This window comes from Sapajus apella, unplaced genomic scaffold (assembly GCF_009761245.1).
Source record: "Sapajus apella isolate SASKATOON/1434 unplaced genomic scaffold, GSC_monkey_1.0 scaffold33, whole genome shotgun sequence".
NCBI lineage: Eukaryota > Metazoa > Chordata > Mammalia > Primates > Cebidae > Sapajus > Sapajus apella.
The window spans coordinates 22,838,783-22,848,960 of NW_022436973.1; the positions used below are offsets into that span (position 1 = coordinate 22,838,783).

Genomic DNA, 10,178 nt, shown 5'->3' on the forward strand with positions numbered 1-10,178 from the left:
TTTTTTTTTTTTTTTTTTGAGATGAAGTTTCGCTCTTGTTGCCCAGGCTGGAGTGCAATGGCACAATCTCAGCTCACTGCAATCTCTGCCTCCTATGGTCAAGCAATTTTCCTGTCTCCGCCTCCTGAGTAGCTGGGATTACAGGCACCCACCACTACACCTGGTTACTTTTTGGTATTTTCAGTAGAGATGGGGTTTGACCATGTTGGCCAGGCTGGTCTTGAACTCCTCACCCTAGGTGATCCTCCTGCCTTGGCCTCCTAAAGTGCTGGAATTACAGGCATGAGACACTGTGCCCAGCCTATACTTGTTTTAAAACATAGATTTTATTATTATTCAAGTATGATGAGGCCAACACAGGAGATGATTACCACTGCAAAACAGTTATTCACAATTCTGAAGAGGAAGGTACATACCATGCCACGCAGGGGCCACATGAAGAAGCATTAGGGTCAGTCAGGAGTTCAATGGAATGTGGTGAAAACATGGGCAAGAGTCTTTATGTGGTTTCATTGGAAGGAATGGGCAAGGAAGGGTAAGCATGTTTACAACTGGCTAGTTTGAATAATTTCAGTGAGTTCTGCAGCATAGGGATGTCCCTAGTTTCCTAGTACCTGATCTTGAATTGAATAGGGTGGTGGATAGCAGCAGAGAGGTGTAAAAGTCCTGTGAGAGCCACATAAAGGAGGCAGCTTGAGTATGAGTGAGTTATTCACTGTGTCTAGGAATTGGCTAGCCCTTTCAAAGGATCAGAAACACATGGTTAATACAATACTACATTATTTCTACTGTGTAAAACTCTATATAGTGACAGAAAATAGATCAACGGTTGCTTGAGGATGAAGGAGTGAGCAGGGGTAAGAGGCAGAGATTATAAAAGGCAAAAAAAAAATTTTCAGGACAGATGATGTGTTCACACTCTTCTTGTGGTGATAGTTCCCTGCTGTATACATGGGTCAAAACTTAATAAATTTTACACTTTAAATGTGTACAGGTTGTTATGTCAATTATAAAGTTGTTTAAGATTTATAGGAATAATCAATGAAAAGAAATACAATGAAAATGATTCATTTTTAATGATTTCATTTTTATTGTATAATAAAAATGAAACAAAGAATAGTTATTTGATAAATTAACAAACAGGTAAAAAGAGAAGACAAGTTAATAATATAAATGAAAAGTAGAAATAATTACAGACATAGCAGATAAAAGCTGAGATTATCTACAACTATAGGCAAAAGAAATTCAGAAAAATGAACAAATCTCTAGAAAAAAAAAAAAAAAACTAGCCCAGGAAGAACAAAAGACTTGAATATTCTTACAATTGAAGAGGTTGACCAAAGTTCAAATTTGTCCCACATAAAAACCACTGGACCCATATGGTATTACAGGTGAGAAAACAAGAGTGAATAGTTCCCAGCTCAGTATAAAGACAGAGCAAAACCAGGCACCAAAACTGGACAAAAACATTACAAGAAAGAAAATCACAGGCTCACTTTTACACAATGATATATATTTTTAAAAATCCTAACAAAGTATGAACAAATTGAATGTAGCACATAAAAAGGATAAATCATGATCCAGTTGAGTTTATCCAAGATATACAAGGATATTTTAACACAAAATCTCTAAGTATAATTCACTCATATTGAAGAAGAAAGGTCATACAACCATTTCAATTGATGTAGAAAATACACTAGACAAAAACATAAATTCAAGATTTTAAAAAATCATCTTAAATAGAAGTAGAAGAAACCTTCCTTAACCTGACAAAACAGTTATTATTTAAAAAAAACAACAACACTATGTAATTATTTTCAAAGGACAGAAATGGAATGCATTCCTTTGAAAATCAGGAATAAAGTAATCTTCTATCACTTCTACTCAATATTGTATGAAAAGTCTTTACCTTTGCAACAAGAAAATAAATTTGGCCAGGCACAGTGACTCATGCCTGTATTCCTAGCACTTTGGGAGGCTGAGATGGGAGGACTGCTTGAGTCCAGGAGTTCGAGACCAGCCTGGGTAACATAGCAAAACCTTGTCTCTACAAAAAATTTTTAAAAACAAAAAGAAATTAGAATTATAAAAATTGGAAAGTATACAAATACTTGCAGAAAATCTGACTGTTTACATAGAAAATCTACAAGAATCTAGGCTGGGCATGTCAACAAAGCAAGACTCTGTCTCAAAAAAAAAGAAAATCTACAAGAATCTACAGGTAAGTTATTAGAAATAACAGGGTGACTTTTTCAAGATGACTAGATATAGAATTTTTGTACCCTAGCAAAACTAGCCACTGATTTGCACTCAGGAAACGGTCTGTTAGATTAAGCAAGAAGTAGTCATGTGTAAAAGCTGATAAGGAATCAGATGGAAAGGAAGAAAAGGTATATAAGAAAGAGAGAAGTGGGAAAAATAGTAGAAAAGTGAGGGAACTGAAATCTGACATCGCAAAGACTTCCCCATGAAGTATGCAGCAAGAGCAAAGGCTAAGAGAGAGGGAGAGATAGCGGGATATGGTTTTTTTCAAGTATTAAGACTAATACTGGGACTCCATGTTTGGTTCCCCTTCCACGAACACTCTCATGGAAGCCATCTTTCTCTTTCCTGGATTTCCCCTCTGGGGTCCCCTTCCACACTCTCTTGTGGAAGCCTGTCTTCCCCGCCTAAACTCCATCTCTCTCTATTCCTTTCCACTCACTGGAGAAGCTGCTTTCCTCTCCTGGTTTCCATCTTTCTGTATTCTCTCACTCAGCATGAGAGTTAGCTGTTTCTTTCTCTCTAAATAAATAAATTAATTAAAAAAAAAAAAAAAAAAAGACTAATAATGCTTCTATAGAAAATGACAGGAAATGCTGACACAGGCAGCCCAGCAACCCTGAGGGCCCAGGTGAGTTAAGATCCATTTTTCCAGGATTATTTTCTGAAATAATGCTCTAAGCACTAATGGAATGGAGAACATAGAGAATTAAGGTTTTGCTAGAGGAATGTAATGAAACTAGGCCTTGAGGTTGAGTACTGGGAAGAGAATGGATGAACTACTGAACCACAGAGTCTAGCACTGACAGGAAAGGAATGCATACATACTAGAGATGATTAGAAAAAGTAAAAAATTTAAGTGGCTAAAACCCCAGTTTATATTTTATAGTGAGAACAACATAATAGGTAAGCTGGAAGGCCCCAAGAAGCTAATTTCACAATTTTTTGAAGCCTATTGTAGTTGATGGTCTATAGTTCTTGAAAAATCAATAAATATGACTAACTTTATATACAGCTCCCTTGAGATATATGAATCTCAGTAAAATGCAAATCCTTTACTCTGCCCCCCCCACCAGATTATGCCATAAGCAGCTTGCTAAATAGCCCTTCAAAATTCCATGTTTCCTTTCCTCCTCTAGTCCTAAAGAAAAAACTTAAAAAACGATTTCAGTACTTACTAGCTTCTTCTAAAAAGTTAATTATGCTCTTTGAACATGTGTCCTAGAAAAAAAGAAACAAAAAAGTTAATTGTATCTAGGTTATGTGAAGCATTCATCAACCTCCTATTGACAGAAATTATCTATAGACAAATTTTATATATAAATAACTTTAACATGAACATTTCTTAAACTTTGGCCTAATAATTTCACAAAAATTAGGCTGCAAGTCACCATAGTTATCAGACACTGGCAAACACTAACTTCTGTGGCTATGACACTAATCAGTACTGAAATCTCTTATCTTTCCAGGAGGATTGTTCATGTATTCAGTGTTTGCAAAGAGTTCCTGCTGAGCTAAACACAGTCCAGTGTGCACTCTACGAAAGGGTCCATGAGACAAGCATGGGGGAGGGTAGGAAGTTTAATACTTTCACAATGCCTGTGGATAGGCTGGCAGTGATGAAAGCCTAGAAAACTCATGAAAGGCCCTTTCATAACCAGGGTGAATGTAGAGCACAAAAGCAAAGTCAGATGACCCACTTAAAGCTTTGCCTTTACTGATGAGAATTCATTCTCATTCCAGATTAGTCTCTCTCTAGAAAAAGCAAACCTTATATAAGAGTTGAAAATTAAGATACAGGAAGTATAATTCTACTAAGTTCCAATCTTTCCTTCTCAAATATCAGCCTAAGTCCTAGGGTCTGTGGCCAAAGACAGAAAATACAAGGCTCTGAGAAATATGCTCCTATTTGTCTTGGTGTAACAATCTTTGACTGCTGGGATTTGGGGAAATTTAAGCTCTACAATCTATGGATCAGACCAGAAGTTCAGGCTAGAAATATTCTGAGAGGAAATAGTTTCTTAATCTGTTTCTGGAACTTAAATAAAGCAAATAAGTGTTAAATCTGATTTGTAAGATAATGACAGTCCAAGTTCCTCAAAGCAGAGAACCACTTATTTGCTCATTCATTCAACTAAGTTCCTTGTCTTGTGCCAGGCTAGAGAGAGAAAGCAGCTCCTGTCCTCATGGAGTGCACATCTCAGGCATCTTCTCACCTCCCTTTCTCATGTTAACCAAAACATTTCAGGTTCATCAGTAAAACTCTTCATCCAGGAGGCAGATAAAATGGCTTTTCTTCATTTTAATTCATTTACTCTTTCTTTTAAACAGAGAAATAAGATGGAATATTGTTATCCCATCTTTTCTTCTATATTTAAAAAGGAAACTCAGAAACTTGACAGTCTCTCTCCTCATGTGCTCTTTTCCTTACTTCCCATCACAATTCCATGTTTGCCCTCTTTTCCTTCCCTCCTTCTATTTTGTTTTGAATGAAGAATTAGGTAACTAGTCCAAAACTACAGACCTAAACCTGGAGCCTAGATTCACTGGTACCAAAATCACTAATTTTTCTGAAGGGAAATGAGAGAAAAATGAGGGTTGGGATTACAAAACATAAAAAGTAAAAAGAGGGTTGGAATTACCAAAAGATTACAAAGTGCTGGGATTACAGGTGTGAGACACTGCATCTGGCCTGTAGAGTGTGTATGTGTGTGTGTGTGCACACGTGTGGGTATGTGTATACTTACCTGTCAATTATAATCAAGCTCCGTGCTCCACACAGACCAAAGAGAGTTCTGCTCTCCTTACAAGACCTACCCAGCATCTAGCAAAGTACTCCACACATAATAGGCATATTAAGTAGTGAGCTGAAGTTGACCACCGCTATAGGGACTACAGCTCTGTTTAAAAACAAATCAATCCCTGAAACTGAATTAAAATGACTGAAGACTCCTAGGCAAAGTTAGAAACAAATGTAAATTATCTCTTGAAAAATATATCTGCTGGGCGTGGTGGTTCATACCTGTAATCCCAGCACTTTGAGAGGCCAAGGTGGGTAGATCACCTGAGGTCAGGAGTTCAAGACCAGCCTGGCCAACATGGTGAAATCCCATCTCTACTAAAAGTACAAAAATTAGCTGGGTGTGATGGCAGGCGCCTCTAATTCCAGCTACTCAGGAGGCTAAGGGAAAAGAATTGCTTGAACCCGGGAGGCAGAGGTTGCAGTGAGCTGAGATTGCACCATTGCACTTCAGCCTGGGCAACAAAAGCAAAACTCCCATCTCAAAAAACAAAAAAAAAAATAAAAGAAAAATGTATCATAGGTCTCAGATTACTTCTACAAAAAATTTAAGAACTATGGTGTCTAGTCCATGAAAAGGCAATATGAGAATCAGTAAAAAAACAGACAATAAGAACAGTCCTGCAGCATTAAGAATTTTAGTCAAGAATTAATGGTACAAAAATGTAATAGCAAATCTGAAAAAAGATCTTAACGGATAAATTTAAGAACAGATAAAATATAGCTGAAGAGAGTTAGTGAACTGGAAGATAGGTCAAAAGGAAGTATCTACAATGAAACAGAGAGAAGAAAAAAGATTTATCAAAAAATGCCAAAGAGAAGATAAGAGGTATAAATGATACAATGAAATGATCTAACCTACATGTAATTTCAGTTTCAGATAAGTGGAAACGGAAAAATGGAACAGAAGAAATATTTGAAGAAGAGACGAAGGCTGAAGATTCTCCAAAACTAACGAAAAACATCAAACCACAGATCCAAGAAGCCCTAAAACCCCTCAAGCAGATAAATAAAAAGAAAATTCTTATCTAGATACACCACAGTGAAACTTCTGAAAACCAAATAATGATTTAAAAACAATTTTTTTTAGAGACAGAGTCTAGCTCTACCGCCCAGACTGGAGTGCAGTAGCACGATCTTGGCTCACTGCAAACTCTGCCTCCCAGGTTCAAGCAATTTGCCTCCCTCAGCCTCCCGAGTAGCTGGGATTACAGGCGCCCACCACCATGCCCAGCTAATTTTTATATTTTTAGTAGAAACAGGATTTCACTGTGTTGGCCAGGCTGGTCTCGAACTCCTGACCTTGTGATCCACCCACTTCGGCCTCCCAAAGTGCTGGGATTACAAGCAGGGGCCACCACGCCTGGCCTTAAAAACAATTTTTGAAACACTCAGAAGGAAAAAAGACACTGTAGTGGACTGTTTGCAAAGATGGCTATCTTGTCCACATGCCTTTTACAGTGAGACACTGACACTCCTATCAACAGGTGAAGTTTATTTCTCCATTCCTATAATTTGAGCTGGACCTGTGACTTGTTTAAACCAATAAAATGCAGAAGTAACCAAGTGTCTTCCAAGTTGACACCTCAAATGAACTTGCAGCTGTCATTTGGCTCTCTTGGAACACTGCTGTCATAATATGAGAAGCTTTGGCTCACTTCCTTACATTAAGAGACAGGCCCAATCAACAGTGACACCAACTGCCAAACATGTGCTTGAGACAATGTCAGTCCCAGGTGAGCCATTAGATGATTACAGACGCATGAATAACTCCAATCAAGACCAGCAAAGGGGCTGGGCGTGGTGGCTCATGCCTGTAATCCCAGCACTTTGGGAGGCTGAGGCAGGTGGATCATTTGAGGTCAGGAGTTGGAGACCAGCCTGGCCAACGTGGTGAAACACTGTCTCTACTAAAAATAAAAAAATTAGCTGGGTGGTGGTGGTGTGCACCTGCAATCCCAGCTACTCAGGAGGATGAGACAGGAGAATTGCTTGAGCCTGGGAAGCAAAGGTTGCAGTGAGTCGAGATTGTGCCACGCCACTCCAGCAGCTTGGATGACACCATGAGAGCCTGTCTAAAAAAAGACCAGCAAAGGAACCAAAAAGCTACCTAGTACTGATTGATATTCACAGAATTGTGAGCCAATTTTACATGGTTGTTACCTTAAAATATTAAATTTGGGAATGTTTTGCTATGCAGCAATAGAAAATGGATGCAAAAATTTTCCAACAAAGAAAACAATTAGATCAACAGCTGATCATAATACTTAAGTATTATTAAATTTTTCTTAAACTTTAGAATTTAAGTTCTAGGCTATCAAGAAGAGTAAACATCAACTAAGTAATTTACATCCTCTTCTAGAGAAAGGACTAGCGTGTGTTTGGCTACATGCAAGATATTTGTTTCATGTTAAGCATAAGTATGACTTTGTTACTGTCTTTATTTGGACATTAATAATGGTTTAAGGAGATGTGTATGGGTGCCAAGTTGACAAAGGGTAGACTTGTGATTGTTAATTTCGTTGGGCCACAGTGTCCAGATTATTTGGTTAAAGGTTATTCTGATGTATCTGTGAGGGGTGTTTTGGATGAGATTTACATTTAAATCAATGGACTCTGAGTACAGCAGATTGCTCTCCATAATGTAGGTGGGCTTCATCCATACAATTGAAGATCTGAATAGCACAAAAGGCTGACCTCCCCCACACAAGAGGGAATTCTCTAGCAGACTACCCTTGAACTTGAACTGCAGTTCCTTCCTGAGTCTCCAGGCTGCTAGCCTACCCCACTGTGAGTCAATTCCTTAAAATAAATCTATATATGACTAATATTTAATGTAATTAGTATATATTTAATATAATTTCAGTAGTAACCCCTTATCTGGGGGGATATGTTACAAGACCCTCAGTAGATGCCTGAAACCACAGATGGTACTGAACCCCATATAAACTATATTTCTTTCCTATACATACATACCTATGATAAAATTTAATTTAGAAATTAGGCACAGTAAGAGATTAACAACAACAACTAACAATAAATTAGAACAATTGTAACAATATGCCACCACTACTCTTGCACTTTGGGCCATTATTAAGTAAAATAAGGGTTACTTGAACACAAGCATTGCAGTATTGCTACAGTTGATCTGATAACCTGGATGGCTAAGTGACCAACGGAGGGATAGTGTCTAGGGCATGGATACATCACACAGAGGACCAAGTCATGTCCTGGACTGGACAGAGCAGGACAGGTGCAAGGTTTCATCATGCTACTTAGAATGGTACAAGAAACTTATGGATTGTTTATTGCTAAATTTTCCATTTAATATTTTCAGACTGTAGTTAGCTATGGGTAGTTGAAACTACAGATAAGGAAAGAATGAAACTATAGATAAGAATATCTAAATCTATAATATAAAATATATTTTTAAAATAATATAAAATATATATAAAATACAATATAGGCCAAGCTTGGTGGCTCACGCCTGTAATCCCAGCACTCTGGGAAGCCGAGGCGGGCAGATCATGAGGTCAGGAGATCAAGACCAGCGTGGTCAACATGATGAAACCCCGCCTCTACTAAAACTACAAAAAAAATATCCAGGCGTGGTGGCATACGCCTGTAGTCCCAACTTCTCTGGAGGCTGAGGCAGGGGGAATAGTTTGAACCTGGGAGGCGGAGGTTGCAGTGAGCCAAGATCGCGCCATTGCACTCCAGCCTGGGCGACAGAGCAAAACTCCGTCTCAAAAAAACAAATAAACAAAAATAAATTTTAAAAATATATAATATAAAATATATAAAATATTATATAAATATAAAAGTATATATATAAAATAAGCCAGATGCAGTGGTGCATGCCTGTAGTCTCAGCGACTTGGAAGGCTGAGACAGGAGTAATGCTTAAGCCCAAGTGTTCGAGGCTCCAGTGGGCTATGATCACACCACTATATTCCAGTGTGAATGACAAGGCAAGACCCTGTCTCTAAAAGATAAAACAAAATTTTTTTTAAAGTAAAATAAGTAACTTAAGCATATCCTAAGGGCGACAGAAATAAAAAAAGGTAAAATAAAATAAAACACACCTAAAACCTATTGATTCTGTTTCCCTGGAGAACCCTAACTAATATAGACAGAAACCAGAAGACAAAGAAATGAGTATTTTCAAAGGGCAAAAAAAAATTTGCCACCAAAAAATATTACTATATCCAGTAAAATTATCTTTTAAGAACCTAAAGGGTAAAAAAAAATTTTTTTATTCTTTTTTTTTTTTTTTTGAGATGAATCTCACTCTGTTGCCCAGGCTGGAGTGCAGTGGCGAGATCTCATTTCACTGCAACCTCCATCTCCTGGGTTCAAGCAATTCTCTTGCCTCAGTCTCCTAGGTAGCTGGGAATACAGGCACTCACAACCATGCCTGGCTAACTTGCGTATATTTAGTAGAGACAGGGTTTCACTATGCTGGCCAGGCTGGTCTTAAACCCCTGACCTCAAGTGACCCACCAGCCTCTGCCTCCCAAAGTGCTGGGATTACAGGCACAAGCCACCACACCCAGCCCCTAAAGGCAAGATTTAAAAACCTTCAGACCAAGAAAACTCAAGAGAATTCACTACCAGCAAAAACTATACCAAGAACTTTAAGTATGTTCTTCAAACAGAAAGTAAATCTCAAAAAGGTTAAAAAAGCAGTGATGAAAAATGTAAGTGGTAATATGTAGATAGATCTAAATGAATAGTTACAATATAAAACAATAATGTCTTATGGATTTTAAAACACATGATTAGAATACACGTATTATATATATAAGTGGAACTGATATAAGAAGTTAAAAGTGTTCCAAGATCTTTGTATTGTCTAAGAAGAATAAATGTACTAATGTATCAATTAATGTGATATATGTAAGCTATGTGTTGTAACCTGTAGGTTAACTACTAAAAGAACAGGGTCTACAACTTGACAAGAGAGGAAAAAGCTAGAATAGTAAAAAAGTCTATCAATCCAAAAAGCAAGAAAAAAGAGAAAAAGGAACATGCTGGTATATTATTACAATTATTGTACTTTATTATTAGTTATTGTTAATTTTTTACTGTGCCTAATTTATAAACTTTATCACAG

At 37.5% G+C, this 10,178-nt stretch overlaps 1 protein-coding gene across 8 annotated transcripts in view; it reads right to left on the reverse strand.

The window, feature by feature from the left end:
• Window positions 1-10,178, reverse strand: part of PTPRA (protein tyrosine phosphatase receptor type A) — a 170,865-nt gene that overhangs the window by 88,472 nt on the left and 72,215 nt on the right. For 4 of the 8 annotated variants that reach the window (XM_032295594.1, XM_032295592.1, XM_032295596.1 and 1 more), the window contains one exon: window positions 3,441-3,483. The exons of the other annotated variants lie outside the window; for them this stretch is intronic. The gene's annotated coding sequence lies outside the window, so the exon portion shown is untranslated. The remainder of the gene's footprint in view (window positions 1-3,440; window positions 3,484-10,178) is intronic. 8 annotated transcript variants of the gene reach the window in all.